Consider the following 19,562-nt stretch of genomic DNA (forward strand, 5'->3'; position numbering starts at 1 on the left):
AATTTTCCTATACGTTGTGTAAAGTAGCCTAACAAATATATATATATATATATATATATATATATATATATATATATATATATATATATGTCACAGACACGTCAGGTTCCACCTCACTCCCTTACAATAGCCTATATGGATATTACTGTCATGTATGTATTATTATTTTATTGTTATAATTGTTTGGCATCCTAAAACACCTAAAACGATGTAGACTTTATATCACAACTAAAATATGTTTGAACCCTCTTTAATGTCCAGGTACAAGTCAATGTTGTTTCTTTGGTCAATTTGCACACTGTACATGAGTTGAAGCTCTTAATTTTGAGCTTCCAAAGTGCACCAGATTGATGCATTTAACCTTAAAATGTACAAAATTTTCTTACGGGGGTGCATGCCCCCGGACCCCCCTAGAGGAGGTATTGGACAAAAGTTCTAATTTCGTACAGTATAAACAGCTCGTGCAAAAAAATTTTAATAATAAATGTTGCAAATATTATTTGTGTTATCTCACATTATATTTTGTAATGTGATTTTTCAAAATAGTATAATAGTTTATAACAATAACAATAACAAACAACCCTAACAACTGCCTTATCTATATCAATAGACATGTGAGATTAAAGCATTAAAGCCCCCACCAATCCGACCGGCCCACCTGGAATATCATTTGGCCCACCTTTCATCTCATATCTGGAGCCGGGCCTGATTAAAATACGTCATCACAGTGTAGGGCCTATTGCGTTTATACAACAGATCAGCGACATAAGTGTGTAAATAAATAAGAATTATACTGTTGAATGCTCGAATCTGATTGGTTGACCAGTACCTCAGGGATGAACATGTTTTTGTAGGCAAAACCCGGAAGCGAGTTAGCATTTTAGGATTTCCGGTAGGGATGGGCGATATTATCGTTTGCGATAAATACCGTTGAAAATTCTCCTCATGATAAAAATTTGTCTCCTCTCGATAATTACGATAAGTCTAGTTGTTGACGTAGTTCCGTTCGCAACCGATCCACTGTTAAAGTGCAGAGTTAAAATGAGCATGATGAAAGGCATGAGGCTGAGGAGCAGCTTGTTGTTAAGCGAGGAGCTACCGCCACAATTTGGAACTGGTTTGGTTATAGAAAATCAGATGCGGAGCAAACTATAATAATCACTATAAACAAATGTTCAGTGAGTGAGCCGTATGTCATTCACGCCGTCATCACCCGGGTGTTGATAGCGCGCGAGTGCAGGTGAGACCTGAACATCTCACGCTGCTATCTGTGTTTAAACTAAACCCATTTAAACCTTGCCACTTTAAACATTCAACTGTAAGACGCAAAAGAGAACTCGCGCGCACTGTGAGGAGATTTGTGTGTACTCATCCGAAGCGCGTACACGGAGAGCTGCGTCACAGCTATATTTTGTTAACTATCTGAAGACATAGTTGGGATTGTTACTTTTTGATACAATTAGGGCTCTTACGGTCGGCATGACAACCGCGCCACCGCGGTCGTGTGAAATATATATTTATATATATCAGAGTTCGCGTTAACGGTTTTTTTTTTTTTTAGCAATGACGGAAAAAAATATGAAGGCCGTCCGTCATTTTGACAGATTACTGAGGCTGATGTAGTATGTAGCTTGTAAATGTAATTCCCACCCCTGTCCAGTAGGTGGCGAGTGCGCTCCAGTGTGGCAGCAAAGCGCGAGTTCAGTCTCCAGAATAAAATGATTCACCACACAGGCAAGCACTCGGTTTAGGTATATTTTATAATAATAAAGTTGTGATACTTATACTTACATAAATCAGTTTCTAATCTAGTTCGTTTTGTTTTAAATGGTTCGTTTTGTTATTTTTCTTGCTGACTATCAAACGAATTCTGAGGTACAAGTTAACATAACGTTAATGTTAAGTGAAAATGCTTGCAACACTGACGATTTCGGTAAGCTACTGTGTCTTTCAACATATTTTCATGTATTTCGTTCTGCAAAGAGGAAAGGATGAAGCTGTTCAAGATGAAAGCGAGATCAAAATGAAAAGCCTATCAAGATGAAAGCCTATCAACTTATCCTGCAAGTTCATGAATAAAAATGAAAATGTGTATGAAATCAGAAGCTATCAAATGTCTTATCATTATAATATAAAAATTAAAATGACGGGTAATAATTGATTATGATAGATTTTTTACTGTCCGTCAAATTGATATGTATATATTATCGTCATTGGTATCGTTATCGCAATAAATACCTGAAATTATCGCGATAATTTTTTTAGGCCATATCGCCCATCCCTAATTTCCGGTTCCATCGCCCTCAAGTCTATGGGTTTTTTAATGGGTTTTTGCCAAATCGCCTGAAATAAGGTGGTTAACAAAGCCTCTTTCTTTCTTTTTTAAAATGGTGGTTGCTAACAAATTGCTAAAAGGGACTACTTCCTTTGGCGGGGACTTTAGACGTCATAATGACAAACAGGACATTTGGACAGCATTTCTCATGAAAAAGTGGACAAGTATTCATACCAAAACCCCTTTAAGATAAGTTATTTCACTCAGCGGCCATCTTTGAAACGCCTCTCGGGCATCCAAGTGCAGCTCCTATCTCTTTGAATGAGGAAACATCAAATTCTCCAAAGCTGTTTGCCAAGCTTTCGATTAAATTTCATATTTGAAATCACCAATGAAATCTGACAACAACTGTCTCATAAATTCTGTTTCTAAACGCTCTAATCATGACAAAAAAAATTTATTTTTCAGGCTGGATCAAGCTAATGTGCATGCGCAGACCTAATTGCGCGTCTCTTGTGCCTTATTTCGGAGGTGGGCGTCTGATTGTAGCGGCCGCTGCAGTGACGCGATGACATTACCAATCGGAGATTGGCTCTTATTTAGAAGGCCAAATTCCGTCATATTGCGCGTTGCACTTTCTCCCATTCAAAACAATAGTAGTGACACATCTTGTGTTATTCAATAGTCTTTGTTCATACACAGCACAGATCATAATCAGCTAGCATGTTTTTAAATAAAGTTGTTTTTTAAATAAAGTTTGAGGAAGCTTGGTGGTGGTGACGTTGATCCGCGACCATGGTGTGCTCAGAGATGGGCATAAATACATGGAAATGTATTTAAAATACAAATACAAAATACTGTGTGGAAAAATGTATTTAAATACAAATACAAAATACTGTGTGGGAAATGTATTTAAATACAAATACAGTATTTTGTATTTTGAAAATACACAAAAATACATGTGAAATTGAAGATTCAGTGCAGGTATCCCTATTAGGCTGAAATCTATCTGGGCCTATTCTGAATGCCAAAAAGCATTTAGATGTGTGCAACTACTTAGAAACTTTCGTTTTAATTTATATACCTCTTCCCTTCCCCTGCCCTGTAGGAAATAAAAAACTACAAAAAAAAAAAAAACCCAAAAAACTAATTTTTAACTTTTATTATGTTTTATCACCATCATTAAAAGCCAATGTGACAATGTGTAATTTGTTAAGCTAATTATAAATAGTCACAGTGAATTAAGAAACTACATAGGCCTACTGACTTTTAATTCCTTACCTCATTTCTGCACTCTCTGTCATTCTCTCTCTGTCATTCTCTCTCTCTCTCTTTCTTAAGTGCTTGCTTCCTTGCTGGTAATTACAAATAAACTTATAGTGCAAAATAGCAGCCATTTATATACTTACTTCTGACAAGGTTACAATGTAGTCTATTACTTATGGTGAACCTATTAGAAAAATTGTAAAACTGTGGGAACCTTTTCTGCTATATAGCAAAGAATAGGGATGGGTGATATGACAATACATGGCATGGTTTCACAATTATCAATATCAGTTTTGATACCACAGCAAAAACTGAATTTCAAACTCTTTTTATGCTTTTTTTTACGCAAGTAGTATAGTAACTTTTATATTTATTTAATGTAAAGTTTATTTGTTTCTATATACATAATTAGAAAATATAAAGTTTATCTAAAATAAAAAAAATTTAAATTAGAAATCATTTGGCACTTTTTTTGGTGAACAATAAAACTAAAAGTGTAGTGTATCTTTCATCATTGTCATCACAAATGCACACAATTACTACACTAAACTGATGGAGACAGACAATGATTAACCTAATTATTTCGTCTCTACATAAACAAACATTTGCATAGATGGGTAAACACAATCACAATTTGGAAATGTGTCCAGTTACATTTTCATAAAGCACCATGTTTGTAAAATTTAAAATGATTACATTTACAAAATGAGCCTGCATAGCAGAAATAATGAATAAAGTAATGGTCGGTGTTTAATACAATCGTTAATTGAAATAAAATAATTAATGAATTAAAAAAACATATATAACAGTATTGATCAATTTAGTGTTATACATATGTTATCATATTAATATGTTTTGTTCTAATGTCTCAAGTCACAATTTCAAGTTTACTGGGTTTAACTTGATTATTTGGGTAGGGTTTCTACTAAAAAACTTTTTCACATGGTCGTCAAATGACCTACAACCTAATCAGTTTACATGTGAAGAAATCCATTTATTCAAAACTTCTCACGAGACGAGTGTTTGACATAGTATAAGAGGTGTTTGACAAATATTCGGCAAACTACTTCCTCTCATTGCTGCTTTTTGGTGGTTTGGAGAACAATTACTCAGAGTCGCCCTCTGTCGTTTTTCACAGAATTATACAATGGAGAGCACGTCAAGCATAAAAGCCTAACTGTGTGTTCACACCGCTCGGTGAGAGCTCAAAGTCGCTAGTCATTCATTTTCATGAGAGCCGGCGGTTCAGCTCCGGCGAGAGCGGAGCGGCGCGTCTTGGACGGTGAGAGCCAGGAGAGTTGAAATCAGGTTAACTTTATGGTAATGAGCTTCGCTGTTCTGAGGCACCAATGGAATGTAGAGGTCCTCGCTTGAAGGCTTCCGATTGGTTGAGACTTGTCATTTACTTTGAACCTCCCGTCGGCGGCGGTTTGAAAACAGTACAGCGTTGTTACAGGGCGGCCTAGGCGATGTTGACGCTCTCGCCGGCGGCGGTGTGAACGCACGGTAATAGGTTTACTGAGGAGCGCGCGCCGTAAGCAGGTAACAGGTTCATGGCGTAAGCCATGCGAATTGCGAAAGTATAAACAAGGCTTCAACTGCAAAAGCTAAAGAGAAAGCGGAAAGTCCTATTAAACATTGTAATGTTTATGTGTACGAAGCCATGCTTGCTGATATTGTGGTCTATAACTCCTCCCCGACTCACGTGAACGAGCAGCGATTTGCCTGTGATTTCGGGCATTTGTCTGTGATTTCTCAAAACCTGTCGGCGAGCCAAAATCGGGGCTAAAATCGTGCAGTCTGAACTCGGCTTAACATGCAGTAACGTTAAAGGGATAGTTCACCCAAAAATGAAATTTTGATTTTAACTGCTTGCCCCCAGCGCATCCAAGATGCAGGTGACTTTTTTCTTCAGTAAAACACAAATGAGGACTTTTAACTCCAACCGCTGCTGTCTGTCAGCCAAATAATGGGAGTAGATGGGGACTTCGGCTAAAAGAGTAAATAAAGCTTGCTTAGACAAATCCAAATTAAACCGTGCGGCTCGTGACGACACATTGATGTCCTAAGACACGAAACAATCGGTTTGTGATGTCTGATCGCGCTCTGACAGTGGCAGTGATGTCTGACACTCATTAAAGTATATGCACGAGACATCACTTCCGTTGTCAGAGCGCGATCAGACCTCACTAACCGATGCTGAACGGAGTTGGACATAGTCGTGTATTAGAGGTAAAAAATGATGGGGGTTGGGGGCGTGTCTGGTCTGAACCTGGTCTGAACTAGTTGATGCATGAAAACAACACCCTGATAAAGAGGTTGACTGTCTCAAAGTATTTTGAGTATTTTGAAAATACAAAAATACTCATCTTAAATGTATTAAAATACAAATTACATTTGATTTTTTCCAAAGGCTTTAAAATACAAAATACAAAATAGTATTTTGTATTTCAAATACATATTTTAAATACATGTATCTGAAATACTGCCCATCCCTGGGTGTGCTGTAGTCCGTTTATAGCCTACTGTTAGCTTTTTATATCTGATGACTTTATTTAGGCTTCAAAATGTATAAATGTTGTGCTAACTTGTAAAGATTATCTTGATAGACAAAATGTGTAAGTGTCATGCCCTTTTGTTAAACACAGAGCTTATTTTTTTGCGATTTTCCAAAAGTCTATGGGGAAAATGCATAGGCTTTCGATCGAGGGAACCCCTGCGCCGCTAACTTGCAGGTCGGCCTACAAAAACACGTAATCTCTGAGGTACTCTATTATTTTCAGGGAAATACAGGGCTAAAGTAGTTCTAGCAGGTCTTGACGCATTGCAGGTCCATATCACTTCGCCAAATTTCAATAGGTCCATACAGCCTTCAACTGCAAAAGAACCAAAACCCACAATGACAACGACCAAGCAAATAAATAAAGTAAATGATGAAAACGACAAATTATTGTCATGGTTTTTGTCACAAAATACGCTTTATTGGCCACGTACACACTGCGGCTAAATTCGGTTGAAAAATACAGGTAGTGACAATCGCGTTTACAGAAATTCAATGCAGTGTGTACGGAACCGAACTGAACAACTAGTTGTTAATGACGTTTTTTAACCTTCATCGGAGATGTCTCTCTTCTGTATGCGCGGTGAATCACAGGCAAAGCGCGAGCCTTTTCTCATTCAAGTTGCCAGATCTTGCTAGAAAAATCAGCGAACAAGAATAAACCCATAATAAACCTAAATAAATCCAAATGCTTTATGCTGAAAATAAGACCAAAATATCGCGATCCATGTCTTCCCACGTTAATAACTCCATAAACCCGTTTGCTTTATGAGACGAGCTTAAACAAGCCCAAAAACGTATATAACGAGTGATCATGGCAACACAGATAGAGCGCGCTCTGTGTGAAACAGGCTGTACAAGCATAAACAAAACACGACGTTCCAGTCGACTGTGTGTTTAAATTGCTGAAAATAACGAGTGTTTTGTCACTGTAATATTACTTTGTTCACAATAACGGATACCAAACACGAGAGACTACAGAAATGTCCACTTTTCTGTCCCTAGACTTTACAGAAATATTAGCCTACACTTGAAAAACACTTTAGGATTACTATTATTTTATATATATATTTTAATATGAAACAATATGTTATTTGAACAATTAAACCTTCTTGAGCCATCAATGTGGCAATATTTGTTTTTTAATTAATTATAAAAATTCCAAGCACCACAGAAGTGCTCGTCCCCACAGTCATGTACAGAGGGAAAGGGCTTTATTTTGAGGTCACAAACAGGTTTTTCTACCATTTTAAATACAATAATGTATGCATAACTATAAAATATATAATGTAAATTACATAAAAAAACCCAAATGCCACATAAATATTATAAAATATATAATGAATGTAGTGGTCCCCTGGTGTTGTGTCACTGGTGTTACCTTTAACAAAAATCTCTTATTTTGAAATAAATAATGCTTTTGAATGCTGACATCACTTGACTTCCTTCTTCCTATTTCCTGAAGATCGGCCTGATGGAAAGGCCAATGGAAAGTCCACTATCTCTTTTCAGTTATCAGAAATTTTAGAAAATCATACTTTCATATGAAGCTTTTTGAAGTCACTGGTGTGACCTACTTTATTGCTAGGGAATTATAAAAAACTAGAATACAAATTGATTAAATTACTTGATTTAGTGAATATATCATGATTGACAACATGTGGATTGATACCTTGCAGCAGCCATTTTGTAAAATGCATTTTTCATGAAAAAATGTCACTGGTGTTACCCGTTTATAGATAAACTTTATTTAAAGCTATTCATTTAGTTCTTTTGCATAAAATAGCACTAAGATTACATGATTCTAACTTTTCTTTCTCATTGTTAATCCTTCTTTGGGCAGATATGGCTAATTTAAGGGTATATGGCTAAATTCAGTGCAGCGACTTTACAGAGAGCATATTTTACAGACAGTTTTAAAATGTTGTTTATGATCTTTTACTGACTGCTTTCACTAAGTGTCAATGATAAGTCTTTGATTGTATACCAAATGTAAAAATTTAGTCCAATCTACTTATAGTTGAAAAAATTAAGGATCTTTGGTCCTATGTATACATCACTGGTGATTTATTTTGTCACTGGTGTTACAGTTTTTTTGTCTGTCACATTAAATAAAATGTGTCATATGTGACATGATAACAATTTTACATCCATTGAATTCTGCCACACTCAAGAATTAAGATTTAAAGGATTGCATCATTACTTTTTTATAACTGTTTTTCAGATATTTTCATTGTTATAGCAAATACATGGTTGCACAATTGAATTAGCATCATTCAATCACACTTTTAACTAACCTGATTAAAATAAGTAACACAATCTCCTTATTTTTTGCATTATCATTATTATTCTGTAACTCTGACTGCATGTGCTGAAAAAATTGAGAAATAATATTTCATAAAAATGTTTAAAAATGCCAGAGAACTAGGATAACACCAGTGACAAAAAATGGGTACATGCAGTCTTTAAATAAATGTACAAAAAAAAAAAAAAAAAAAAATCATTAAGCTGTCATTTATGTGTATTCATAAAGTCAAAGTGTAATATAATAATGTGGTCTAAGTTTAAATGTTAGAAAAAGAAATACATTTTAAGGCATTTTGTCAAACCAAAAGTGGACGTTCACTCAAAAAAAATAACTCTTTGAACGAACATAAAAAAATCATGGAAAGGATTTCCACATGATTAAGTTGCTTTATTTCAGCATTATGCAATTCTGTTATTCCAATTTAATGTACTTACGTTGTGTCAACTTAATTTATTAAGGTTGATTCAACTTATTTACTATGGTTGGGCACAGCTTTAATAGTGTCAGCCCAACTAATTTGCAATGTTTTGGACCAACTCATTTACTTAAAGGTCCCGTTCTTCGTGATCCCATGTTTCAAACTTTAGTTAGTGTGTAATGTTGTTGTTAGAGTATAAATAAAATCTGTAAAATTTTAAAGCTCAAAGTTCAATGCCAAGCGAGATATTTTATTTAACAGAAGTCGCCTACATCGAACGGCCAGTTTGGACTACATCCCTCTACTTTCTTCTTTAATGACGTCAATAAAACAGTTTTTTGACTAACCTCCGCCCACAGGAATACACAAGAGTTGCGTTTGTAGAGTGTGTTTGTCGCCATGTCGTCGAAACGCTGTTATTTTCATCCCGCAGTCCAATCACCGGGTCTGATTCCGGCTCAAATTGATAGGGTAAAATTAAAGACATGTTTACAATAACACTGAGCGCATGCATCTCCACGTTATGGTAAGAGGCGTGACCTTTCCGGGCAAGGTGCGCTAAGCTGCTGTCGAATCACAACACAGGAACCGCTGGCACAATCAGAACTCGTTACGTATTTCTGAAGGAGGGAATTCATAGAACAAGGAAGTCATCAGCCCGTTTTTATGACAGTGGAAACAGCGGTATACAGATAAGTAAATTATGTGAAAAATACTGTGTTTTTTACACACGAAACATGAACACATGTTATATTGCACACTATAAACACAATCAAAGCTTCAAAAAAAACACGAAAAACGGGACCTTTAACTTGATCCAATCTATGCAATTTAAGTTAGCCTAACAAAAGTGCTTAATGCTGAAAGAAAGCCATTTAATCACACAGAAATCCTTTCCATGATTTAATGACATTAATTCAAAGAATAGCTTTTGAGTGTTAATAAATTAAAACCTTTTTACCATACACTAAAACAAATGACACATTAAACTAACTCAAGTCAATTATGGACAGTGTTTCCACACAACCAACTTAGTTTTTATTAACATTAAAGGTTTATTTTTACTCTATGCAAATTCCTTGAGTTGTGACAAAACAACTGACTAAGGAAGAATCTATGTAAAATAGTTATGTCCAACTTACTCAATTCAAACATAGACAGTGGTTACACATGATTGAGACAAGTAAAATCCAATAGAATCAACCATGTTGAATCGACTAGAATCAATTGTTCATTTAAAATAAAATAAATAAAAAGCAATAAATAAATAAATAAATAAATAATTGTTTTCATATACATTGATTTTTACAATTAATTCTTCTTGTTTAATTTTGTGATTTACATAACTTTTGTGATGTTCTGTGTTAGAAATCTAGATGTGATACTGGATTCATCCTAAATTGCCTTAACCAAAAACATTGTAAAGCCTAAATTGATCACAAGTCCATTGGTGGCAATGGTTTTATAAAACTGATTGAAAGAGATTTAAAAAGATTGTATACAATCAAGATAGACTTACAATGATTTTGGGAAATGCAACCCAGAACACAGTGCCTACTTTCTTATTAAAGTAATATGAAAGCTTGTTAGCTGGTCCTGAACCCAAGCACAAGTGCAACAATTCACCACAATGGTAACTCTAAAACTATTAATTAACAGAAACTTTTAAATACCAACATAATAGAACAGTAAACATTAAAAAGTCTTTCCATTTTCTCATCTTCCTAAAAACTGCTTAAAATAACACTTTATTTCAACATTTACACTCCTAGTTCAGCTCCTTTGCAAAGCATGATGGGAAGTGAAAATCCTGTTTGATTGAGTCCTGGTTGGGTTTACTTGATTGAAACATGTTATTTTAACTTGATGTTTTTATATTAAGTCAAAAAGTAATTGTTTCAACTTAATTTAACATGAAGCAATTTAATTTGAACCAGAAACCTAATACAATGGTGTTGAATCAAAATAAGTTGTTTAAATAAAGTGAACAGCATCAAAAAAATCATTTTATTCAGTGTTTCTGTAGAATGACCCCGTTATGGTTTCCAAGCTGTCAATCATCACATTTTCAAGAGTGAGTCATGTTCCGTACACACATGTAATGATGATTTAGGGGATTCACTCCCGCATTTAAATGCGTTTGTCACTCCTGAAACTTAAGGCCAATTCACACCGCACCGACAACCGCAGCCAACAAACGCCAACAAACTCGTCTTTGGAGTTTGTTGGATTGGTATGATACCCCTGTTGGCGTCTGTTTTCAACCGACTGAACATGTTTAATCTGTGTTTGTCGGGTCGTGGAATGTCTGCGCAGTGTGAACAGTTTTCAACAAACGGCAACAAACAGGGGCACTGCGATTGGACCGTAAAGGGTGCTTTCACTGTAGCAATCAAAGGGGCAAGGGCTCAAACCTGGGTTTAAGTCCCACTCAGAGGGTGTGCGAGTAGAACCCAGAGGGTTTATACTCACAACAGAAAAAATGATATCAAATACACATATACACTTTTAGTGATGTGAGGATTAGTGTTTTATTATTATAATTAGAGGTCAAGCACCGAAAGGACTAAATTGTTAGTTTTCTTAATATAATTCTTCCGCTCTTGAGTCTATGGCAGCCCATAGAACAATATGGTAAAATTTAATTTAATTTATAATGGTAAAAGGGCCACAGATAGAGGAAATGTCTGAAATGTTACCATAGCAAATTTGGAGTCTCTACCTCAAACCTTCTAGCGCCACCAACAGTTCAAAGATTCACTCATGTTTATGCTTTTGATGTGTTAATTCCTAGAAACAAAATTATTTTTTCCTCTGATTCCATGGCTCATGCTGATTTGAATGCTATGATGTCATTTCCATCATTAAAAATTTTCTACCATTTTGAATTTTCCGAAAAACCAATTTTTTCTAACTTCTAGAGCATTTGTCCAATTTGCACAAAATTTGCTATGTAGCATCTACTCACACTCCAGGCAAAAAGTTATTAAAAGATTTGATCGGCCAATCCGTTCTTGTATAGCACATAACACCCTAGTGGTTAAGAGATATAATGAAAATGATGAAAATGTTTATAACATATGAAAAATTCAGCATATTGTCATTTAACTTACATTCTTAGATTTGTTGGCTAATGCAGGGTTCTACAATACCAAATTTGCCATGTTCTACCATACAAAACCTACTCCTCCTACAAAAAAAAATAAAAAATAAAAAAAAAATCCTGAAAAAAATATCACAGGTTCCAAAAAATATTAAACAGCACAACTGTTTCCAGCACTGGTGATAAATCAGCATATTAGAATGATTTCTGAAGGATCATGTGACACTGAAGACTGGAGTAATGGCTGATTAAAATTCAGCTTTGCATCATAAAAAAAAAAAGTATTTTTAAGTATATTAAAAAAGAAAAACATTATTTTAAATTGTACTAATATTTCACAATATTACTTTTTTCTGTATTTTTAGTCAAATAAATGCAGGATTGATGAGCATATGAGAGTTCTTTCAAAATCATTAAAAATAGTAATGAAAAAAAAATATATATAGTGCTTCTATGTAAGTTGTAAGAACTATTTGTGATATGAAAATAATGTAGGGATTTTTTTTGCCCCAGGGTTACACCCCTTATTTTCTGGGGTTTATTTTAACCCTTATCAGTACAGTTTATGGCTACTGTACGGGGGCTTTGGGCAGTATGTGATGTGTGGACTATTTTACACCAGGGTGACACCCTTTATACAGTACAGCTTATTGCGACTGTACCGGGGCATTAGGACCCACTCAGCCTCCAGGTTGATCAGACCTGCTGGCCTTTCTAACACCTCTTCCCGCAGCTACCCAGATATAGACTGGGCTCAACCCTGCTTAGCTTCAGTGGGTGTGCAGGTGAAAGCTTCAGATTGACCGCTGCAAGGCAGCTCAAATAGCTTTTCCAACTCTTTTATAACCTCTTACATTGAATACAAATCTCAACAATGGTGACATGCTTGATGCCGCGATGTATTCTATAACAGACTATTATTAAGTTGAAATTAACTGCATTACATCTACATGATTTAAAAAAAAAAAAAAAAAAAAAAAAAAAAAAAACTGTGTAAGATGAGATGACTAGATGATGACAACCTCTTCATCATCATGTTGTCAACATTACTTTTTCCCTTGTTATTTGTGCCACAGTTCAGACAATTTCAGCAGCAAGAGAAAAACTAACACTAAAAGGTATGTTTACACGACAACTATGTACTAAAAACTTTTTTTTCTTTGTACAGATGACAACATTATCAAAAATCCCCATTCACATGGATCCACGCAAACGACTAAAATGCTGTATTACGCATGCCAGAGAAGTAGTTGGCGATGTCACTTGTCATTTGTTGGCGATGACAAATGCGCATGCGCATATACACATTCTTTTACAGAGCACTCCCTTCGCGCTTGCCTATCCACACACATGAAGATTTTATGAGCCCAGTTTGGGGGAGGTCTCCCACCCAGATATAGACCGGGCTCAAAGTGGGTGTGCAGGGCTTCATAGACCTCGTATGTAGCAAAATGGGAATATATACTGCAAAATATGTTAGCTACATAATGAATATTGCATACCTCGAATGGCTAGATTCAAGGCTTATCGCAAACGATTTTTTGTCCCAAAAAAAAATCCTCTATTGTGTGGGGTCACTACGATTATTTAACTGCTCCCAAACGAGACTGAACGTCCCAGATCTCAAAAAAGCGGGCTGCCGCTGAAGTGATTACCGCGATAGCCAATGACAGCAAGCGTCACCTACCGGATGTTGCGTGCTTGGCAGCAACAAACATTCCACGAAAGTGTAGTATTGAGAAAGAAGACCACCCATATTCTATTCATTGTTTTTCATTGTAAAGCACAACACGTTACAGAAGCCTGCTGACAACATCGTTTGTCCTCCATTTGTTTTTCTTCTAAGTCACGTTTGATCTCGCGATCAACAGGTGTGTGGTGTTGCTGTCCGGTTGAATCATCTAGTGTTCGTTCAGAGGATTATAATGCTAAAAATAGGCTGAAACTGTCATGTCTGTGGTCTCCCACAGTGATTGTGTTAAGATTTGAAAATAGTCTAGTCAGTGTGTCCCAGGCCTTTAGTTATACTTTGGCAGCTGTGACTGTGTTTGTTGTGGAAAGAGAAGCTGATGGTGTTGTCTACTTGATGAAGAAGATACAATCAGTGTATAGTTGGCTGGTGTCATCTAGGATTCTTTGAAATTATACAATTTTTAAATTATGATGGTGACTTCAAACTAAACATTTTCAACAGAACATCATCATCTAAACCTCTTAAATCTCAATAAGAACTTCTGACAGAAATCAGGTCAGTCTGGTTAGTAATTCATGTCTTTATCTTCAGTTGATTTCATCTAAAGCTGTGGCTGAAGTCAGTTGTAATGTCTTCAGTCATTAGTTCCATTAATGGTAAACGTTTGGCACCCTGTACTGCCATGGATTTCACAGTTTTTTTCCTTTTTTTTATTTTTGGTGTTTATTCCAATCAAAATTCAACATCTGCCTAACGTTGGACCTTTTGTATCAAACAAACGTTGAGTTGAGACATCAACCTGATTTTCATTTTCAACCAAAATCCAATGTAATCCAATCCAACTTTTGTTTACAGCTAAATTTGTTAAAATTTTGTGATTGATTTACAGTTGATCTAGGAGCTTTATATAGCTTTTTACAGTGGATGCCATTAAAAAGAATGCATTCTGGGCAATATTTTGCATGGTAAGCAATTGCTGTTAATTTACAAGCCCATTTTCCACGGTGTTCTATTGTATTTATGTATTATGATTTTGTACTGTAGTATGTAATGCATTGTGGGCTGGTTCATTTGAAGCAATAGTGCTGAACAGGTGTTTCACAGTGAATATAGGAGTTTGAGTACAAGTAAGTCTTCACCTATGCATGGTCGAGGCACTCATAATAGCAGAAATAACAGAAAGGTGGTCCAGTTTTGCACAACACAACTAAAATAAAAAAAAAGCAAATATAAATCATCAACACTGCGGAATCAAGCCACAACACAACAGAAATGCTTCCACTTTTTTTCTCAGCTATTATAAAACTGTTCAAGATTTGAAATTAGTCCATTGTCACCAGTATAAACCATGCATGTTTAGCTGTAAAGTACCCTCTGAGTCGACAACGAAGTGGTCTGATTGTGCACAGTATATATACTGGCCCATTGGAACTTCAAGCTGGTTTATGAATATGTTAGTACCCCAAGTGAAAAAAAAAAAAGTACATTTCTATAATGTACTTAAAGTTTTTTTGCGCACTAATTTTGTACTTTATATACTAAAAAAATATTCTTTAGTACTTCTTAAGATAATCTTAAAAACATCTAAGTGTGCTCAACTGCTTTTTTGAGACAACATGAAATATGAACTAAAATGTGCTTTTAATATACTATCTCTGTATTTAAAAAATGTATTTAGATACCATTTAAAGTACATCTGAACCCATTGTGTGCTACAAGTGGTAACTAAATACATTTTTTAAAACACAATAATATCAGCTCAAAAACTGTGGTGAGAGCTTCATGGAATGAGTTTCCATGACCTTGTGACTTATTTACATTGTTATTTCTTTCAAGTTGTGTACATTTTGGGACTTTTATTTAGAAAATAAAAAGATTCTACTTACAAAGTCAATGGAATGCCAAAACTCTCCCTGACTTTACGTGGTCTTCTGCTTTGTGGCTGAGTTGCTGCTGCTCCTAAACACTTTCCAATAATTCCACTTACAGTTGACCTTAAAATATCTAGCAGGGATGAATAACTGACTTATTGCAAAGGTAACATCTTATCACAGGACCATATTTGAATTTACTGAGCACTTCAGAACAACCCTTTTTTCACAAATGTTTGTAAATGCAGACTGCATGGCTAGGTGCTTGATTCCATACACCTGTGGCAATGAGTCTGATTACCTGAAGTCAATTATCAATTAATTAACACTTTTGTCCATTTTAAATTAATGTGCCCTCTTAATCTTTAATCAAAACAAATTTCCCTTCCTTTTGCAGCAACAGCTCTTCTCTTCGGATTTGATTACTGATGCGAGGGCAGGACAACCTGTTGCTCAAATGATCTCACAGCAATAGCAAACCACAACCATTCAACAATCCAATCAATTCCTGATGCACAAAATCAAGTGCCACCCTAGATCTTTTTTTCTTAAGAAGTCATTTGAGGCCACGTACACACTGCAGCTAAATTCGGTTGTCAGTTCACCCTTTAGTGCTTAATCTCGTTCTGTACACACACAGTTCAGAAAAATAGCCTACTGGAGTGACAACCGCATCCTACAACCGAATTAACTCCCGAAAAATACAAGTAGCCTAGTGACAACCGCATTTACAGAAATTCAATGCAGTGTGTACGGAACCGAACTGAACAACTAGTTGTTAATGACGTTTTTTAACCTTCATCGGAGATGTGTTTCTCTTCTGTGTGCGCGGTGAATCACAGGCAAAGCGCGAGCCTTTTCTCATTCGAGTTGCCAGATCTTGCTAGAAAAATCAGCGAACAAGAATAAACCCATAATAAACCTAAATAAATCCAAATGCTTTATGCTGAAAATAAGACCAAAATATCGCGATTCATGTCTGCTCACTTTAATAACTCCATAAACCCGTTTGCTTTATGAGACGAGCTTAAACAAGCCCAAAAACGATTATAATGAGTGACCATGGCAACACAGATAGAGCGCGCTCTGTGTGAAACAGGCTGTTTAAGTTAAGCATAAACAAAACACGACGTTCCAGTCGACTGTGTTAGTGTGTTTAAATTGCTGAAAATAACGAGTGGTTTGTCACTGTAATATTACTTTGGTCACGGTAACGGATACCAAACACGAGAGACGCCAGAACGTCGTTATGGTTTCCAAGCTGTCAGTCATCGCAATTTTGAGAGTGAGTCCTGTTCCGTAAATGAAAATTTAGGGGATTCACTCCCGTATTTAAATGCGGTTGTCACTCCTGACACTTACAGTGGGTACGTGGTCAGTGTGTACTGAAAATACTAAGGACAAAATCCTGACAAATGTCTTGAAATACAACATCGTAACAGTGTCTTGAGGTGTGGTAATCGTAGTATAGGCGGAATAATTGACTCCGGGCCGTTGAATTCTTAGAAAATAATGCACACCAGAGGTGGGTGTGCATTATTTTCTAAGAATTCAATGGCCCGGAGTCAATTATTCCTTACATTACAACAGAATGTCTTTAAAACCCTCTTTTGTGCATATTTCCTTCTGCCACGGATTCAAATCTTAAGTTGACAGTTTGACCAAGGCAAAAAGCAACGTCCTTTGTTTACAAAAGTCCCTTTTAATTTAAAAGTCTCTTGAAAATGACTCATTCACTCTACTTGTAAAGTTTGCCACCATCTTTATGACTTTCATTCAATCCATATTATGCACTAATGGACCCTTTCTCAATACAAATACAACATTATTTTATATAAAATAATATTTTTTGAACAGCAATATAATAGCCATTAACAATAATAGCCATTATAAATAGCTAACAATAGGAAATAAACACAATTGTACAATTCAGTCAAACGTACAAAAGCAGTACTCTGGATGCAAGTTAGCCTTAATATTAAATGATTACATTTAACATAGCCCAATTTGATTTGCTCAGGAACAAGTAATAGATCAATAAGAACAAAGTTTGCCCATTTTATGTGCCCAAAATGAATTATATCTCATGTTTAACCACTATAAGAGCTATACATGGCAGGTACACGAGCACTGAACGGCCTGGAGCTCTCATCTATTTGTAACAACAAATTGTAAAATAGCCAATATGATTAAATATGAGTCACATATTTCAGGTATAAACAACTAGCTACATTATCATCTAAAAAAAAAAAAACACTTAAAACTGCAGTCCAAGGTAGCCTACAAGTGTAGTATTTGTTTTAAAAATATATATATATATACGGTGGATTTGCTCGGCCACCATGACGGTCGCTTCAAGCGGAGTGATACAAACGGTGAAAAGGTAGGAGTGCGGTTATCACTAAAATATCGCTCTGCCCTCAGCCAATCAGATTCGAGAACCAGAAAGGACTGTTGTATAAACATATATATTTTAAGCAAAGAATGAGCAAGAATGATTTTTATGTTTTTATATTTTCATGTTAAACTGTAAAAACATGTTATTATTATTTTTCCTCAACATAACTTCAGACTTCTGATAATTGAGTATACCACTATAAGTTTTTTTTTTTTTTTTTTTTTTACATTGAATTAATTACAGTGCAGACGTATTCAGATGCAAATGAGTGGTACAGATAGTTTGTGATGCCATTGTGTATCAATCTGAAAGTTATAGCTTGTTAATATTAATAAACAAATAAATAAGTTTGATCTAATGTCTCTTTTTTGAGTAGGGTGAATATGGGAATGATATATTACAGCTCCACTGATAATCTTTATGAACTGTTGTTTCTTATGTTCTTGTCAATTTTAAAGAACATCTGATGACCAAGCCAGAACCTTTCCAACTGTGAAGTGGGAACATGTAATTTAGACTTTGACTGAAGTCATCTCAGCTTTTAAATATTTAAAATGATCAACAGCACTTATTTCCCCTATAATGTTGTGCAAATTATATTGAGCTACTTGACATCTGTAAAGAGCCTGGATTTCCATTCAGTCCCATCCATGTCTGAAGCTCCCACTTGTAAATGAAGTGTTCATCATTACCAGAGGAAATAGCAATATAAATAGAAGCAATCTTGATCGAAATACTAAAGAACATATGAAGAGCTGTAGATATATGACCTTTTGGGCCTTAAAGAAAATAATTCAGCCGTTGAAAGGATTCAGGTGTATTCAAATCTAATACTATGCTCTCATTCACCTTCAATGAAGATAAGACTTCAGGCTGTGAGTATTCATATTAAGATGTCTGTGGGAATCAACTGTACCTTATTTTATTTAGCTGTTGGTTCTAGCTTGCTGCACTTAAACATTAGAGAATGTTTTTTGAATTCCATGAATACACAGACTAGAGATTGGCAGACCAAAGGCTCAGTTGGCTGCAAATGGAGCTCTGTAGAGTGCTTTTGAGTTTGCGACACACAGCGACAAAAAAAGAGACATTTTCAGGGCTAATTGAAGTGAAGTGTCAGGTAAGAAATTTGTTGGTGGCGTGGGAGACATGAATAATGGATGTGACACCTGCCTAAATGGCACCTTCCCCTTTAGCAGAGATGGAAGGGATAGCAAAACATCTGACTCACTGAGGATATGAACAGACACATGATCCTTTTTTTATTGCAGGTATTCTCACAAACTACATGATGTAATAAATTATGCTAATGAGCAAACTCAAGAGATCACAGGTGAAAGAATTATTTTATCAGTGTGGCTCAAATATTCAAATGCCCTTATTATTTTGTACCTGCGGGGAAAAATACAGGCAGATCAGAATGAAATGAGCTGCATGTAAGTATACAGATCTAGTTTTGAAGCAGTGGTGTGGGATAATATTTATTGGTAAATTCCTGTTGCTTTGCCAAGGACAGATGCATCTAAAACATTTGTCTTTTAGATGAGTGACAGAACACATGGTTTTAATATCCTTTTCAGAACTCTAGTTTATTCGTGATTTCAGATCATTGAGCTGGGACTCATGGAATTCAGAAATGAACTTTTCATAATGTTCATATTCTTCAGCCT

This window comes from Megalobrama amblycephala, linkage group LG17 (genome assembly GCF_018812025.1).
Source record: "Megalobrama amblycephala isolate DHTTF-2021 linkage group LG17, ASM1881202v1, whole genome shotgun sequence".
Lineage (NCBI taxonomy): Eukaryota > Metazoa > Chordata > Actinopteri > Cypriniformes > Xenocyprididae > Megalobrama > Megalobrama amblycephala.